The following is a 19634-nucleotide window of genomic DNA, read 5'->3' as shown; positions in this document are numbered from 1 at the left end:
ACTAAACAGTTGTTATGTTCTCTTAGATAGACATCATTATTTCTATACTATTGAATTATCAATCAATATGGCACTATTTTATCTGATTAGGCTGTTTTGGTACACTTTAATGTGAAAATGATCGGTAACTATATATCTCTTATCTTTAACCAGTCCAACCTGAATGGCGCCTTCGGGTGGATGAACTATTACATTACTGTTCTAGAGATATTCTGTATATCCTGATTGTAATTGATATCTTTTGACTATGTGCGTTGTTGTACCATGCCAGGCGATTGCATATCGCTTACTTGTAATATGTCTATCTTAAATTTGTTATTGCAAAAACTCAATAAAAAGGACTCAATTAAAAAAAAAAAAAAATGGAGAGGGATAAACAGCCAGCCAATCAGCTCCTGCATGACATATCACAGACTGTGTTTGAAAAAGGTCAGGCAGGAGCTGATTGGTTGGTTGTTGATCACTCTCCATTTTATCACTTTTGAAGCACATCTGGCCCAAAATGCGTTCTTTAAACCTGGTATAATGTAAATGACTTTACAATTATGGAGAGGACAATAAGAATAAGTCAAATATAGAATGATTCAACTCCAAAGCTGTAAAAGGGAGACACAGTGAAAATACATCCCCACATAAAGCCTCTTTAAAATGTTGCTATTTGAAAGAAGATCATACAAATAAGCCTTGCTGCTACTAAAAACTGCTATAGTTGTAATAAAAAATGGTTGGCATACTGGCAAAGGTGAAAACAACAAGAAAAAGCCTAGCACATGCTGAGAAACTAGAGTAATAGGAGGTGGTAAAATACAGGACCTGACAAGAGGTAGATGGTAGCTGGCATCTGTAGAAAACCTAACCAAATTCAGACTAAAACAAGATCACAGGAACAGAAGCTGAACAAGATGTGACAAGCACAGAGCCCTGGTAACAACTGAAAGTACAGAAAAATCTTGTTTTATAAAGGTGAGTTCATAAAGGCCGCCATCCACTTGTGCGATATGGCCACTTTTTTATGTGATTACGACGCATTGCTGCAACGGATCATATGAAAGGTGACATTTCTTATGCCATTTTCCTGCTATTTTGATGCAGAGAGCAGTCCCGTGTCGCAGTCGTAGATCCTACGGGCTACCAGGAATTTTCATGGCAGCCTTTAGCCCTTGCTGCGATCACATAAGATACATTATATGAAAAAGGGCCACATACAACGTATTGTATGCGATCCTGGCAGCTGCCGGATGGGGGCCTTTAACCCTTGTTCGGCAATCACCAAACCGAGCCAGGAATGTATTTTAACATCAAGCACTACAGCCCTAACAAAGCCAAGCCATAATTGCAACTGGACCATGGTGTCAAGTCCGGAGGTTCTTGTGTTCCCAGCTGTGACCGTGATAGGCCAGTGGTGGAAGTGGAGAACTGAAATTTGGGAGGTTTCATGTAATGTGGATGCATACACTGGACAGATGCAGTTTGGCAGAGAGGATCAACACAGAGGACACAGCTAGTAGAGAGGAGGTTGTCAAAAACCCAGAGCAGAGGCGCGTAATCTAACATGCCAGCTGTCTTCTCCAGGGTACCCCACGAGGGAATTTTGTTTTCTCCATTGAGCAGATTGCAGGCCACTGTTTGGGTCTCCATGGGACCGCAGCAGGGTCCAGGATTGGTTCAAATGATTTGCAATGAGGACAGGTCACCTGAATCGTGTGATTGTTGTATAAGTGTTGGCTGGAAATTCAGCACTCTGCTGATCCTGGATGTCATGGAGGCCCCCAGACAGCATAGAACAAACAGGGAACACAATGGAACAAACAGCGGACACCATGGGAGAAGTTAGGATGTCAAGCCAGTAGTCCAAGCGCCTGACCTGTGGTGCAGAATACTTCAGTGTGCTGGTAAAATGCACATACGCACGCAGCGATTCCTGACAAAGGGTTTAAGGAGGACTAGGGAGCATAAGTGACTAGGGTTCATGGCTCTTGTCGGGATAATCTAGAAATCTTGCCAGCGATCAAATCTTCAAGTCTCCACAGCCCTGGATAAGTTATAAACCTACAAAAACAGGAAAACAGCAAACTTGGTTCCTGATTGGGTGGTAGTTAAGTGAACAGTTCAATGATTGGAACAATGCTCCTGGGGCACTAAGTAGGATTCTGCAGTATGCTTTTTGTATGTGTGTTTAAACTTATACCAAGTGTGTATCTTAGTAATTTAAATGCATAGAGGTACCAGATAACCTTCAGCACATAAGGTTTCCTCCGGGCTAACAAACTCGCATTGCAAGACAATAGAGCTTTATATGAATTCATGCTTACAATTGTTGGCAGCATTGGACCATTTAGTCCTGGGCACTCATACAATACAAGCGGCAGTGGTATTGTTTACAAGTTATGGATCAGAATTCCACACACTGGCACTCCGGAACCAAGCAGTTTATTTTGCCAAAAAATTGACTGGCTGGGATGGGTGGCGGACTTATTCTACAAAGTTGGCAGAGATCACTGCAAATGTGGTACAGTCCTATCAAAGGACCAAGAAGCTGCATTTACAATAGATGTATATTTGCCTGGCTGGTAGAATGGGATTAAGAACATAACCATAAAAGGTCAGAGGTTGTAAAGAAGAGGGAAGCTGGTATTACAGCAGAGACTTCTGGGTGGGGCCTCTAGTGTTACAGTGGCCCTCCTATCAAGTGTTAGTGGCTGTGGAACTAAATGATCTTGTGTTATGAAGTCTATCTGTAAAGGAGCAGTCTGCCTCCTAATGTTTTTAGCCAAAATACAGTAAGTTTGGGGACAGACACATACCCAGAGATTAGACATATTTAACAAAAATGGCAGTAGATATTGCTACCCTCTTGGAGAATTCCAAATTAATAATGAGCAGTACATGGTAACAAAGAGAAACAGACTAGCCCCAATTCCGAATTCCCAGGCTAAAGGCTTACATTTTGGGAGTCCATCACTCACTGAACTATGGAGTCGATTCTGGTTCACTTGTAGTGATCCGAATTCGGCCCCTGCCCCAATGGTGGGGGTTTGTGCTAGCGCATTCCTGCACATGAGCAAACCCTGACAGCAAACAGCCGTGGCGAGTTACGCTGGGGCGTTTGTGGGCCATTGCAACGCCCAGCGTTTTATGGGCGTTCCCATGGGTACATGGGGAGGCTGATGTCATGTGACATCGGCTGCCAAACCTGTCTTTATCCAGGAGCCCGCAAATAAAAGTTAGTTGAGACTGACTTTTATTTGCAAAGGCAGAAGAAATCCACCCCCTCTCTTCCTCGAGAGGTGGTGTCGGTTGACTCAATAAATACATTCAAAATAAGGTTGGACAAACACTTACTGGTTAAAAACATCCATGGGAACAAATAAGAAACATAATCTGTCTTAAAATATCAGAACATACTATAAAGCAATGGATAATCTATTATAATAACCTAGGTTGAACTAGATGGACACAGCCTTAACTACTATGTAACTATGTAAATCATTTGTTGGTCGGCAACTATGGAATGATTTCTCCTGAAGGGGATGTGTTCTCATTACACATACCAGGATATTCGCTGCAGGCAACAGGTATTCGGTGGGGCAGCTTCTCTGATGCTCGGTAAGCTGCGATGTTCTCTTACTGAGCCAACCAAATGTCTGTCACCACTATAAGATGATTACCAGTCTGGTCTTGACAAAAGGGCACAACCACGCCTAAAACGTAGAATAACCTTTTTAACCTGATATTCCATTAAACATGATAAAGTGAAAGTCTGGTGAGTGCTCTCTTAATTTCTAGCCAGTGTCAATTGTAAGGAGTGACATGGTATGAACCTCCAGCAAGACTGCCATCTCTCTGTCGATCTAAATAATATAGATCGATAGATCAATAGCTTGAACAAGTTTAGCCAGTTTATGTGTATAATCCTAGTGCATATGGGAGCGTTACTGGGGAGCCCATTCAGAGGTGCAATACATTGGGCCCTTAAAGACTAAGGGGCCCACTACTGCTCCTCTCACCCATTGCTTTTCCCTGTCACACTCTGCCTCTCCCTGTCACCCACTGCCATGTAGCATATTCTGAACTGCAGTTAGGATGGATGAGGGGGGCCCAAATAATAATTTTGCACCTGGGCTCACCACCCACCAGCTCACGTACTGATCCCAGTAACTTGTGCCCAGCAAAACATACAGTTGAATATTGCTTAACTGTTTAGATGGGAGCTACAGGCACAAGAAAATTGAGTCACCTCATACAATTCAAAACAATGCAGGATTCAGGCCATACTGTATAAGCATTACTACATAAACTGTCATCATACTCCCAATGGCAATGTCTGCTGAACCAGAATGCTCAGTGCTGCTGTTTGAGAGGATGAGAAGATGGTACGGTTGAGGAAAGTTAAGATGCATCTATTCGCGAGAGCTTACATTCTGCAGTTTGATGACAGAAAGTCATGGGTGACACAGGGGCTTAAAATCTGTGTGTGGAACAGAAGGTTGAGTTAGGATGACAGCATCCTTTTCAAAATGACCTAAGGCTGCATAAAACAGAAATAAACTGGTTGAACCCGTCAACATGTAAGCATTGCTACAGTGACTCCACCAATCAATAAAAATGCACAAATCACTGTTTAAAGACACCTGTGCATAAAACCCATTAAACAGATAATTGTACAATCATGGTGGACATTAATGCCAAAATATTAACTGTGGTACTATTTCCTGAGATGTCCCAAGCTGTAGTGAGACTTTAAAGGCTACATTTCCTAAATAATTACAATTTAAGCTAGCATTACCAAAACACAAACATTTGTGTTTAGTTTAATGCCGTGTAGCCAAAACAAAAAACAAACTTTGTCAAATGTTATACATTTTCTACAAGGACATGACTTGAAATATAGTAAGTAGCAGATACTTGTACCTGCAGCCAAGTAGAGAAATGTTGCACAAATGTGACATACATTAATGCGAATGTATTATTCATAAGAAGTCTACAGCAGGTATCGTGTTAGTGTACCCAAACTTCAAAATCAGTAACCTGTAAATGTGTGGCCAAATGTGGTAAAACATGAGCTCCTGAGAATGGCACATAAGTGAACTTAGAACATTCTTTACCCATCGCACAAAATAAATGTCCAACTAGTCTGTCCAACTAAAACGTAAAGCAGTGCCCCAAATAACTAACCAAGCTTTTTATGACACATCTAACCAGCAACCTTCTCTCTAACTTGTGATGTATTCAGTATAACTATATTAACATATCTGCAGATCACAACCCTGAAGCCTATCAGAATTGGCAGAAAGTAAGGCCTTTTCAGCTGGCATGTTCACATCATTAGACTAGGATTTAGAAATGGACAGAAATTCAATGCTGCTTGCAAGAAGCTTTTTTATTTCCGTCCGATATAAAAAAGGGACACGCAGGGACAACTCCAGCATGTTACTGCATGGAACGGTGATTCCAGCACTATGACCAACGTCACAACTCGGCGTCCAACATCATGACCACCGGTCGCTATCTGTTCTATGTAGCTGTGAGAGAGCAAAGACAGGTCTTTCTTATGTATAGCCACAATTAGCAAACAGAAGCGGGACTGCGAGGCCAGGCAGCCTGCGAGATGGCTCTCCACCCACTAGAAACGGGACAATGTCACCACAGTTTCTTAGTTCTCAGCAAGGGGAACTCTGTGCAATATACTGTAGCAAGGACTGTTCTACACAGACACAGATTCTCCATAATTGTGGATCTGTGTGGTTATGCAGACCTACATTCATCTCTGAATAAAGCCCAATGTGTCCATCTACACCAGGCCTGGGCAATTGTGGCCCTCCAGATGTTGAGGAACTACACATCCCAGGATGCTTTGCATTAGTTTTGCTATGTGGCCATGCTGAAACTGATGCAAGGCATGCTGGGATGTGTAGTTCCTCAAAATCTGGAGGGCCGCAATTGCCCAGCCCTGATCTACATCATTCTAAATAATCTAACAAGCACTGAAATTAGATTGTCCTCTTACAAAATGACAATTAGTGGCATGCTTTATTAATTTCTGCTATAGGATAGTTTAAGGTCTGCCTTGGTTAAAATGGGCCCGACCCTGGTAAAACACTTCGGTACTCTTTATTTATCACGGCGGCCATCGCGGGCATTGAATGCACTAAAAAACCGGGTGCGACGCGACCGACGCGATGCCCGCGATTTCCCATAGGGAACAATGTTAAATGTCTCAATTGACCCGATTTTCCTGTTCAATGCCTCAATTGACCTGATTTTTCCATAGGAAACAATGTTAAATGGCCCACAGAGGCCAAATAGGCACCCCGAAGTGCGAAATGGCCCCCACAATTGTTAACGCCACCCCACGATCAACGTGAACCCGAAGCGTGGCGAGCGCAGCGAGCCCGCGAGGGGCGGTGGTACGCGTCCTACGACCTTTTCATACCCCCACTATCCACGTCGGCGTGGAGTTGAGAATAGAATAGTGTGGCGAGCGCAGCGAGCCACCGAGCCCGAAGCGTGGGGAGCCCCGCGAGGGGACGCGGATACCTGTGAAGCCCGCGAAGGGACGCGTTTACCTGTGAAGGTATCCGCGTACACTCGCCACGCTTCGGGCTCGGTGGCTCGCTGCGCTCGCCACACTATTCTATTCTCAACTCCACGCCGACGTGGATAGTGGGGGTATGAAAAGGTTGTAGGACGCGTACCGCCGCCCCTCGCCACGCTTCGGGTTCACGTTGATCGTGGGGTGGCGTTAACAATTGTGGGGGCCATTTCACACTTCAGGGTGGCTATTTGGCCTCTGTGGGCCATTTAACATTGTTTCCTATGGAAAAATCGGGTCAATTGAGGCAATGAACATGAAAATCGGGTCAATTGAGCCATTTAACATTGTTCCCTATGGGAAATCGCGATTTTTTTACCTGCGATCAAAATCGTGGGCGCCATGCTAGGTAAAGAGTACCAACACTTCTTTTAACCTGGGTCGGATTGTCTGGTTGCTGGACTCGGGATTTATCAAAAGGCTCTTTCACACCGCAGAGTGACCTGGGTTATTTATGCGGTGTGAAAGGGGTATTACTTTCATTAGCAGAAGCTGCTCATACATCCTATTAAAATTGCTTGAGTATAAGTTTCATTTTAATGGGAAAGTCTCACACAAAATTGATCAGCACTACAGAGTCACACTGCACTCATTGTTTTTAAATGCAGTGTGACTGTTTTTTTGCCATATAACTTTTGATACCCTGAGATGCATGTGGCCACATCTGTAGAGAAAACATTTAGCTGCAAAGCAATCTACCTGGCAGCAATGAAATAGTGTGGAAACGGGTTTACCATAAAACGGCTAAACCAAGAGTTCCTGTGGTGTGACGTACTATTGTGGCTGTACTGGCTAACCTTGACATTCCAGCTGTTGTTGAACTACACATCCCAGCATGCACTGCATCAGTTTTAGCATGGCCAAATAGTAAAACTATAGCAGGGCATGGAGTGATGTGTAGTTCAACAACAGCTGCAGTGTCAAGATTAGCCATCACTGGACTAGGAGATACTTGGAATGTCACGGCTGGGTCTCCTGTGCAAACATTACAGATACAATATGATCTCTGCATTGCCAATTACACGCATCACCAGTTTGACACAGCAACACCACTACACTGAACATCAAGCTAGATGGCAATGGGAGCAGTGGTGCAGTATGCCAGGGGCTACATGAACAGAGGGGACATGCAGCAGAAGCAACAGAAGCTCCATCGCTGAGCTCCCAGGTAATCAGGAGCCCAAACTTATAGGTACAGCTAGCGAAAAAGTAGCCAGACACTGGGGATCCAAAGTATGTAGATAGACAGTGTTTACTTAGACTAGTGATGAACACCTTGGCACTCCTGCAGTTGTTGAACTACACATCCCAGCATGCCCTGCAACAGTTTTACCATGGCCAAATGGCAAGACTGTTGCAGGGCATGCTGGGAAGTGTAGTTCAACAACAGCTTGGCGTAGTAAGGTTCTCCATCACCAAGTTAGACTGTCAATAGTTGACCCAATATGGTCCACACACAAACACAATAGGTGCACATGGTAAAAGGCCGACAGGTACAAAAGGTAGACATGACAAGGGTGAACAAGTTTTGTTTTCATGTTTTCATGTTTTGTTTTTTTATTCAACTTTTGCTTTATATACCATCTCCGTGGACTACGACTGGGAATAGTAACCTGAGGTGAGCTGTAGTAGAGCGAGCCACCTTACCTGAAGCGTGGCAAGTATAGCGAGCTTACAAAGGTCTTTGTTTACACTACTGAAAGAAAAAAAAAAAGTCTGGTGTTACCATTTCTATATCAAACTTTTGACCTATTGTCCATCTAATGTGTAGATACCACACACAGACACTGCCAGTCAGGTATGTCCAAACTATGGCCCTCCAGCTGTTAAGAAACTACAAGTTCCATCATGTGTAGTTTCACAACAGCTGGAGGGCCATAGTTGCCTGGTATAAAGTACTAAGTTGGGAAGGAGGAGTTAGTAATCTACAAGATTAGTTAGTACTTTTTTGATGTGTGGGCGCAGATGAGCTATTATCATTTACTCCCACACACTGTCTGAATTACCATTCCAACCACCAAACTAGTTGGCAAGATACTGTTCTGGTGTATACTCAGCTTAAAATACCCATTCAGGTACATGTCATATCCAACATTAAGGGTGTGGAATGAGAGATGGCAGTTCCTTTAATGGGGCCTATACATGGAGCGATTTATGGGCATTTTCTATACAATCTCAATAGATCGCTTCGAAAATGCCCCTACATCGCTCCGTGTGTAAGGGCCATAGCGATGCGCGGCGCCATCGCCTGACGATTAATATCCAGCATGCTGGAAATCAACTGGAGAAAACTGGCCCTGACAGTTCGCTCAGCACACAGTGCTAACACATAGCTGTGTGCGGAGCGATCATACTGAGTGTTCTGAGCAAACGCTCAGCATATGTCCATGTGTGTAGGCCCGTTTAGTTCACTAATTGTCAGGAAATATGGTAAACCCTGACAAAACATTCCTTTAGTTTTCTATTAAAATGGCCCTGACTACTTGCTTTTTCCCCCCCACTATCCAAATAACAGATATGGTTACACAGTGTACTGTACGATTACAAGGTCCTAAGTACTAATTACCAATTTATTGCTACCTCATTATGCAACATATTTTCCAAGTATTTAAAATGAATCATTCAATATCTATTTGCCTAATGACAACGAATTACATATTCCTTACCTCCCAGACAATGCATTAAAGAGAACTCAACTTAAGTATAGGCCGAGCCTTGTCTTATCTTACAACTTCCACTGTAACAGGACAGAACAGCTGTCTTTACCTTACAGATAAATCTGCCCAAAGTTTCAATTGTATCCAGAACCACAGTTTAAGAGAACAAACAAACTCCAGGCAATCATGAGTTAAGAATGTAGATATCCAGGGAAGGATCCCCCCCTTGGAATGAAAAAGGAAGTACAGTAGAGGAATGTTCATTGTGTAAGGTTAAACTTGACGGGAAATGATCCTAAAACAGTTTTATTAGAAAGAGTAATGTCCAAATACAAATTTAGCGGCAGATAAGATCTAATAGAACTAAAGGTGCCCACACACACTGAGCGTTTGGGCTTGTGATGCTCCCTCCCATGCACATCACATCGCATAGTACAACAGGTATGTGCTACACATACTTTTTGGACTAGATTGCATCTAGATCAAAACGCACACTGCTTTAGCACATCACATTTGTTTTGAACTAGATGCGATGGGATCTATTGGAAAACACATGGTGTGTATTGCACCTTAAGAATGCCAAACTAGTCATCATTAAGTGGCCACATATTCACACAAGACTAGTACAAATAAATTCACAAGACTTACACAGAACATGCTGACCTACATTACAGAACCAAAAGTTGTGCCAAAGCCTCTGGGTGAGCCATAGCTTCCCGTCATACTCAATGCTCTCACAAGATCAGCTAAGAACTTCTCATAACTCATAATGGGCCAGATTCTCTAAAGCCCCGTACACACGGGGGAGATATATTGCTCAGCCATATATTGCTCAGTTTCTCCTTTTCATCAGCGACCAGAGATGGTCGCTGATGAAAAAGAAACTGCTGGGGGAGCCCGGCAGTGGAAATCAGCTGGTCGCAGGAGCATGTTCCTGCGACCAGCGATCACTACAGGGGTAAAAACGGGAGCGCGCACCCGGCGATATATCGCCGGTGCACACTCCCATCGTGGGCAATATGGTCGCTTAGCGACCATATTTCCCACGATATTGTACAAAATCGTCCTTGTGTGTACGCACCTTTAGCTTCAAAAGTGATAAAATGGAAAGTGATAAACAGCCAGCCAATCAGCTCCTGTCTGACATTTTTCAAACACAGTCTGTGACATGGCAGGTAGGAGCTGCCTGGCTGGCTGTTTATCACTCTCCATTTTATCACTTTTGAAGTTTAGAGAATCTAGCCCAATGTAGATTATAAAAAGTAGTCTGGTTGTATACTTAGGGCGAAAGGTATCTGGTTCATAGGCCGACATAAACAAAAGGTTGACACATGAAAATGGCAATATGCTTTATTTTCTACCCATTTTATATTTTACTTTTTCCATACTTTAACATCCATGTGGACTCCGATTGGAAACGTCAAGTGTGCCGAGCGCAGCAGCAGCAGCCAAGCTTGTGAGCCATGCAAGCATACGCAACACACTAATTGGGGGATCCATGGTGGCATGTGCAAACATTGAAACAAAAACTTAAAGGCAGTGGCACAGTAGGCATGTGTAACCATACTTGTGCCCTACCTGCCCCATGTATCCCTTCTCACAGCTAGTACAGTATGTAGGCAGTACATAGATTGCATGTGTCAGGTAGACAGAGGGCACAGTATGGGTGTTTGCCAATGAAGGTGAGCCAGGGTACATGCATACTGTAAATGGCAGCAGCTGGGTTGTGATGTCTTCATGTCACATGTATATATAGAGCCATTGGATATAACCCATGCCCAGGCTGGCTGCCACCATACACTGGCTATATGAGGTATAACGTCAGTGCTTTCCTCCTGGGTGAGATGCCCCTTGTCCCCGTCATCACCAGTAGCTCCTCCCCCACACAGCTGGCGCAGACCTACCTCTGGACTGGAGGTGCCCGGCAGCCGCTTCCTGTGTCGGGCTCACATACCTCCTTTACCCTAGTATAGCGGTGATACGTGGGGAGCAGAGCGGGTGATGGGCATCGCATCCGCCATCCTCCTCCGCCGCCGTACACGGTCTCCCGTCTCTCCCCCTCACCTGCTCACGTGACTCCGCTCTCGCCTTTCTGTCTCGCGGCTGCCCTCTACCTCAGGCTCAGTCAGGACACCGGGGACACCGGCCAGTGCTCGCTCCCTGTTCGCGGGCACCCGCGAGTGACGTTGCGGGGAGAGCACGCATGCGCGCCCCGCGACAGCGGTGTCATGCAGCTGGGAGCTCGGGCACGTCACGTGGCACACTAGCCGTGGTGCTCATACTCCTCCCATTCGCTGTATCGTTCCGTCTTCAATGCCTCAGTCATCCCAGCTGGGAGGCAATGGCATGGACCGGAGCAGGGGGGGCGGGGTGACTCACACACGGACTCGCCCCCGGGCAATGTCTGGCGTGCATGCATATAGTGCAGATCTGCACTATATAGTCAAGATTGTATGGAAATCGGATGTGCCTTGCGATCCGATCGGATCGTGGATCGCATCTTAAGGCACATCTGACCGTGTGTGGTTGAATGGTTGTTTTTCAGATCCTATCTGCTGCAGGTAGAACTGGAGAAATGACCTAACGACCAGCGGGGCGGCGCATCGGTTTTGGGTCTGAAATGGCCCAAAACATGCCCAATTTACATATAATTGGTCGAGATGGTATCTAAATTTGGTTATTTTTGGCCAAATCGTTCTTGTGTGTACCCCACATTAAGGTGCCCATACACTAGGGCGATTCCATGTTAATTTGGTCAGTTTTATCCAATAAACTGGGTGGAAAGTGTCCAAATCGAATGTGCTTGATATCAGATGCGATACGCGGTCCCATGAGCTTTGCATTGGTGCATAAAGATTGCGAGGGCTGCACGATCAATATATTGCATTGGCAAGCTTGGCTGGGATTGAATACAATAAATCGTATGTAAATGAACTGCAAACGCATATGGTGTATCGTATGGATTCCTGCCACCAAGGGGGGTTCCCGGGCAGTTCAAGGGGGATCACGGCGACTTGTCCTCTCTGAGAAGTCACTCTAGTGTATGGGCACCTGGGCTGTCATTTTTGAAATACAGCGTGAAAAATATGAGCTGTGATCTGATTGGTTCATCCTTTCTCTCCTATTATAACTAGCATTAGACCAGTGGTAGCCAACCCTAGCCCTCGAGAGCTACCAACAGTGCACATTTTCCAGACAACCTAGCTGCTGCACAGCTGCACTCATTAATGACTGACACATTTTAAAAGATACACAGATGGAGCTAATTAGCTCACTTGTGATTCTGTGAGGAGACCTGCAAAACATGCACTGTTGGTAGCTCTCGAGGACTAGGGTTGGCTACCCCAGCATTAGACAATATCGTCCATGAACAAAATCAGTAATGATTTTCCCTTGAACTACCTGGACCTCCTGGATAAACGATATAGTGCATACACACTGTACAATATTGTTACCATATGTTCAGCAGCCACACTCAGGAGCATACCTCCCAACATTTTCAACTCGGAAGCCAGGACTCCTGCTTGGCTCCGAAACGGGGAGTGAACTTGGGAAAAGAGGGCGGGGCTTTATGAATCTATCCACAATTGTGATTCTTCTGAATATTCATATGGCTGTCAGACAATGTATAGGTTGACAGTCAATTAACATGTGGGAAATGTCAACATGTGAAAAGGCGGGACCACACAGATAATACAGGGTAGATGGATGGCTGTGGTGGGGCACAGATGGCATACATAACTGCTGCAGCAGCCCTGCTCTGCCTCTGGGGCCCCTCAGAATCGTCAGAACTGGTCACAATTGTCCCCCTAAACCCCCTGTTGCCAGGCCTCTGGAGGAGTTGCATGTAATGCTCCCAGGTAAAATCCACCACTGCTCTCTGACTAAGTGAAGCCAGATGCGGTCTGGCATCAATGTGACTGGCAGTGACTTCCTATTGGAAGTCCGACCTGCCAGTCACTCAAGGCAGTCCCATTGGTAGGTTTTCCCTCCCTCCGGGATGCCTCTCTGTGTGCAAATGCGGGGCAGCCCCAAAAACAGGTTCTGCACATGCGCAGTACCGCGGACGATACTACGCATGCGCCGGACCCAGGAATCTGAATATGGAGGCTTGGGCCAGCGCATGCACAATATGTATGAAGTTATTGCACATGCGCTGGCCCCATGCAGGGGACCGGCATCGGAGGGGGGGGGGGGGGTAGCCCCCTCCTCCGCAAGGATAAGAGCTGCCACTGCCTCAATCGCAGGAAAAGAGTCGACATGGACACTAAAAAAAAAAAAAATGTTATGTAGACCCTTTTATGTGATGCTGGAGAGGTAGTGGGTAAAGGAATATCCACTGGTGTAGGGGGCGTGATAAATATAGGTTGCTCTGCCAAGCTGCAGTGTGGAAAAGGGGGTAGATGGCCCCCGGATAGATAGAAAGAACACAAAAATACACTGCGCTAAACACAGTGAAATAACAATGAATAAGAGGAATAATGTGCCAAAGATGTAAAAAATGCTTATTTAATGTAAACCATAAAACAATTAACTCCCCTTTACCTCAGTAGCAGAGAGGGGGGGGAGGGATATTAAGAAAAGAGGAATGTGAAAAAATATAAGGGATATTTAAAGTCCAGTTCATACGGTACTGTATAGATAAAAAACTTCAAATGGATGGGTCCGTTCCTAGAATGTCTCTCAAGTAGTAGCTGGTATTTTGTTTCCAATGTGCCCAGATGTGGTAACGATGGCAGGTACTTTTGTGGAGTGGCAATCTCCTGGTGTAATACCTCTGTCCTGGGTAGGGCAAATATGGGCCTCAGATGGAAGGCATCCAATCGTTTACTCACAGTCACAGTGGAAATGTGGCAGAAATGGGGGGGGGGGGGGGGGGGGAGAGACTGGTCCGGATCCAAACACTAATAAATGTGGGGGGTTAGAACTGGATGGGGTATTCCTCTTAGTCCACCCATCCAAGGTGGACATCTTCAATAGAACTCCAATCTTAGTAAATTTACCACTTATGCTTTTGCTCAGATTAGCACACAGCACTTGATGCTGTCACGAAAGAAGGAGGGTGATTCTATAGAATCTATACTTATCGGACTGGGCCGAACTCGTATCCTTTCTGATGGTGGGGGGTAGGAGAGGAAGAGGAGTATGCCGGAAATGCCCAATGGTTTATTGGCATCACCATGAAAGTGCTGGGCATTCCCCTGGGAACACGGGTGAGCCTGCCCTCAGCACTCGCCCCCTCTTCAGCGGACACAACGGAAATAAAGGTCAGTTCAGATTGATGTTTATTTGTGAAGGTAAGAGAAATCATTTGATGGTTGGCGACCATTGAAATGATTTCTAGCGCCTCCGGCCTCATGCGAGGGGATGCGTACATCCCCTTGCTTGGTACTGACTTTCAGTTGTGGGGGCGTTCGGCTAGGTGGTGGTGTTTCCGGGCTCGCTAAGCAGCGAACCCCCGCTGCTTAGCCTTGATGAATCAGGCCCAATGTCTGTTTAGTAATGTAATACTGGACCAGATGTATCGAGTTTCAAAAAGTGATAAAGTGCAGAGTGATAACAGCCAGCCAATCTGATCCTACCTGACATTTTTCAAACCCAGTCTGTAGCATGGTAATTAGGAGCTGATTGGCTGGCTGTTTATCACTCTCCATTTGATCACTTTTTGAAGGCTCATTGCCTCACATTGGGCCTGATTCAGACCTATTAGCAAGGCTGCAATTTTTGCAGATGACAAAACCATGCTGCACTGCAGGTGAGGCAGATGTAACTTGCAGACAGGGCCGACAAGAGAAATCCTGGGCCCCAGTACAACAACTTCCTGGGGCCCTTACGGACGAAACTCCCTGCGGACCCGTTGTTACACCACTGTTTCCAAGGTGGATACAGGGAGAAAAATTTACACCGTAATGCCTATTACACATGTAACACACCCATTACATATTATACCACATGCCATAAAGCTCATTACATGTTATGCCACACACCGTAGTGGGCAGTACACATTATGCCATACACCGTAATACCTATTACATATTTTACCACATGCCGTAATGCCCATTACAAGTTATTCCACACACTGTAATGGTCATTGCATATTAGGGGGTTAGCATTCTCGTTGCCATGGGATTAACCTGCTCTGCAAGGGGTTAACATTCTCTGCCAGGGGTTAACATGCTCGTTGCCATGGGTTACATGCTCTGACGGGTTAACATGCTCATTGTCATGGAGTTACAGTACATGCTCTGCCAGGGGTTACATGCTGACAGAGCCCCAGCAGCATGCAGGGAGGCAGCAGACACAGAGCAATCAGCCACCCACTTTCCACCTTGGAACACAGTGACCTGGACTAGGGGGACCAACTCATCCCTTTAATTCCGGACACATATTAATTACACAGGTTCTGTGGCTGTTTAGAAAAACAGTTGAAATGGAGTCTTGAAGTCCGCCAGCCACAGAACCTGTTTAATTAATATGTGTCCGGAATTAAAGGCATGAGGTGGTAACCCTAACCTGGACATGGGTGGGGAACCAGGTCTGGTATTGCTGGGCTGGAGACAGGGCACTGGCTGGTGGCGGCTGGGATATGAATGTGGGGAGTGGGGTGGGCTGGATTCCTTTGTACGGCACTGCGAAACACTTGTGGCGCCTTATAAATAAAATTATAATAATAATAATAATTCTGCAGAGTGGGTGGTACTCCCACGGGAGATGGCCTCTCTCTGACCAAGTTCCTCCCAGCACTTAGGGACTACCTACCCTAAGTATCCTCCTGTCGTCGAGCCACGGTAAACTCCAAAGTCACGTGGTGGGCTCTCAGCAGGCCCTGGAGTCGGAGAGCGGAACGATGCTCAAAAGGACCTCTGATGCTGCTGCCCCCCACGCCGGCCCACATCCGCCCACATCCGCACTCCCAATGCCACCGCTGAACAGCTGACTCCGGCTCACTCAGACCCACCAAATAAAAAAAAAACTGTGTGTCTAGACCAGGGCCCCCCTGACAGGCCCAGGCCCGGGTAAAGTGTACCTGCTCCCCCCCCCCCCCCCCCTCTCGGCACCCCTGTGTGCAGAGAGCAAAGCTGAGTACACACTAGCAGATACTGCATATCTGCAGACGGATCGGGCAGCATGTTCTCGATATATGCTGCCTGATCCGTCGGGACTGACATCCCAAATGGGCAGTCGCATTTGCATGCACCCGCTTACTGAGCTGTCAATCACTGGCAGCTCCAGGTGCGGCTGTTTGGCCTGTCGGCGGATCGCCCCTACACACACAGCACGATGGGGCATCGGCTGTATTATATATTGATAGTACACACTATCAATCGATATATCAGCTGTTCAACTGAATGGCCATCATATCGGCAACTGTGTACCCACCTTTAGATTTAGGTAGGGCGTGTTCAAACTGAAATCTAAATTGCAGTGTAAAAATAAAGCAGCACAGAAACAAATGTTACATCTGCCCCACCTGCAGTGCAACATGGTTTTATCCATCTGCAAAAACAGAAGCCTTGCTAACCGTTTTGAATCAGGCTCATATCTGTTAGATCTTTTACTACTTCTCTTATCTATCTACAATATTTACCCTGTGGGAGGAGGAATGCACTCATGGAGTATCCAATGTTTATATATGAAATATGACACAGTGGTAATCCACCCTCCACGGGCATCTTTTCTAGATGTATCTATTCTGTTAACACATACTAACTACAGTAGTTGTTAACTGTGACAAATCATTGGAAACAATTTTGTTACATGTATCTTTATGCACAATAAAATAGATACATTTATCATTAGGAAATAGTACCTCAAGGGACAGTATCCTAAAGTTATCTCTTTTTGAATGTTTTTTTTTAGAAAACTTTTGTGTTATACATATGAAGACTGGAATTATTAATATCCAGATACTGTACATAGATTTTTTTTAAATAAATAATAATAATAAATTAATATCCAGATACAGTAGATTGATACAGTCATGACAGTTCAGTCTATAATATGTATTTTACCAGAATAATAAATGAGTAGTATAAACATTATTAGAATGCTCGACTATAAAAATGTTTTATGCGTTTTGTATCATTTATGTGTTTTGTGTCATTTTGAGTCAGAAGTGCATACAATACCAATTAAGCAATTATTTGCTATTGTATACACCAAAGCCACACAGCAAGGGTGTAGTGAATGGTTAGCAAGGATTTACACGCAAAGTGAGTCGTTAGAATTTAGGGGAAGTACGGAGAGTGGATCGAAAAAAGCAGGATTTGCCAGAACCATTTCCTGATCTTTATGTAAACAGCCACTGAGATCGAAAGCAGCTTTAGGGGAAAATATAAATCTGTGACTGATTTTTCTACAGTAGAAAAAATTGCACTTTCCACAATATTTTTAATTTACAATTGACCTATATAGTTAACGTGATGATTTACTGACTGTTGTTTACACATGTGTTTGTTGAAATTGCAGACCTGTTCAACTGTTTTTTAGTCATGTTTCACTGATGCAATTTTGACTTTAAAAAAGTGCAACTACTGTACATTGGTTAAATAGGACTAAAACATGTTTGAAACCATCTGCAATTGAATACTAAAGCTCCTTTTTTTATTTTTAAATGAGTATCCCTCAATTGTGGTCTTGGCATCTTGGGAGAACCACTTTGTCTTAAGCCCCATACGCACTAGGCGATATTGGTCACAATATGACTCAGAAAGGGCTTTCTGAATGATATTATGGACAATATCACCTAGTGTGTATACTCCCTGTCGTTATCGAAGCCCCATATGCACTCAGGGCAGCCAAGAGGAATGCCGGGCCCCAGTAAAATTTTGGAGGTGTGGCCTAAGTGTGCGGGTTGTGGGCACCTCCCGTACTTAGGCCATGCCCCCAAATGTTTAGAGGAGGGTGAACGAAAACTCTAAAAACTGTAATCTCAGCAGCAGCACACACCTACAGCATATGCTGTGCTGACAGCAGGCTCAGCATGACCTCTCACGCTGTCAGTGAGACACTCATGCTGAGCCTGCTGTCAGCACAACACATGTTGTAGAAGTGTGTGCTGCTGTTGCTACCCGGGAGGGACAGAGGGGGAAGGGAGGGGTTGGACCAGGGCCCCTGTGGCGCTGGGCCTCTCCAGCAAGCCTTGGCCCGGGTAATTAGTACCCACCCCCTCTCGGCTGCCCTGTACGCACTAGGCGATATCGGTCACAATGGGCCTTATTTTGGTTCATTCTTTCTGACAAAATCCTTCTTAGATGGGCAAAACCATGTGCACTGCAGGTGGGGCAGATGTAACGTGCAGAGATAATTAGATTTGGGTGGGGTTTTACTTCAAAGTGAGATCTATACTGCAGTGTAAAAATAAAGCAGTCAGTATTTTCCCTGCATAGAAACAAAATTACTCACCCAAATCTAATTCTCTCTGCACATGTTACATCTGCCCCCCCTGCAGTGCACATGGTTTTGTCCATCTAAGAAGGATTTTGGAAAGTGTTTCTGAGAGCATAGGGTTGCTCAGATGATCTGACTGAGGTATGCCTCTGGTGCATCTGAGGTTTCTGCTGATGTTCATGCTGGCATCAGGCGTCTCCCCTGCAACAGACCTGTGCATAATTTAGTCAAAAGTCTTTTATTTTAGGAATTTAGGTAAACTACAATCTTAAATCTAGTTATCAGATATGAATGAATCTGTTGTCCTCACTCCCAGGGAAGGGGAAAGGCTTTTTGGCACCCTATGCAAAACTTAAACCTACTGCCCCTTCCCCAACCCTACACTGCCACCAATGCACACTTTCTATCCCCCTCAAGGGGAGGTGTCGTTTTAGAAGTTACACATTGTAGCCTGTATTAAGTACACCAAGGATTTCTTCCACACAAACAGCCTTCATTTTGTTTTATGTTATAGGCAAACTAGGAACACCACCCCCCCCCCCCTCCCCCTCTGATCCCAGCACCCTAGGTAGCTGCCTAATGATAAAGCAAGACCTGCTAACTCCTAAACCAGTGCTTTCCAACCCTGGTCCTGAACTACCCTCAACAATTCACGTTTTCCAGGTCACCCGGCAGGTGCACAGGTGCACTCATTACTCCCTAGCACATTTTAAAAGATCCACAGCTGGAGCTAATTATTTCACTTGTAATTGTGTGTGGAGGCTTGGAAAACGTGCACTGTTGGGGGTACTTGAGGACCAGGGGCTAAATGCACTAAGCTTTAAAAGTGATAAAATGGAGAGTGATAAACAGCCAGCCAATCAGCTCCTACCTGTCATGTTACAGGCTGGATTTAAAAAAATGTCATGCTGGAGCTGATTGGTTGGTTGTTTTTCACTCTCTATTTTATCACTTTTGAAGCTTAGTGCATCTGGCCCCAGGGTTGGTATCCATTG

The 19634-nt window shown here is 45.1% G+C and overlaps 1 protein-coding gene across 5 annotated transcripts in view; it reads right to left on the bottom strand.

Annotated features, from left to right (window-relative positions):
• Window positions 1-11468, bottom strand: part of CCSER2 (coiled-coil serine rich protein 2) — a 133870-nt gene extending 122402 nt beyond the window's left edge. For 2 of the 5 annotated variants that reach the window (XM_083146336.1, XM_083146335.1), the window contains exon 1: window positions 11154-11468. The gene's annotated coding sequence lies outside the window, so the exon portion shown is untranslated. The remainder of the gene's footprint in view (window positions 1-11153) is intronic. The other 3 variants (XM_083146330.1, XM_083146334.1, XM_083146332.1) reach the window with 3 other exon arrangements.
• Window positions 11469-19634: the final 8166 nt, after the last annotated feature.

The sequence above is a fragment of the Crinia signifera genome, chromosome 6 (genome assembly GCF_055691185.1).
Source record: "Crinia signifera chromosome 6, ASM5569118v1, whole genome shotgun sequence".
Classification (NCBI taxonomy): domain Eukaryota; kingdom Metazoa; phylum Chordata; class Amphibia; order Anura; family Myobatrachidae; genus Crinia; species Crinia signifera.
Note: the sequence above shows the minus strand (reverse complement) of the source record. Positions and strands in the feature narration are given on the sequence as shown.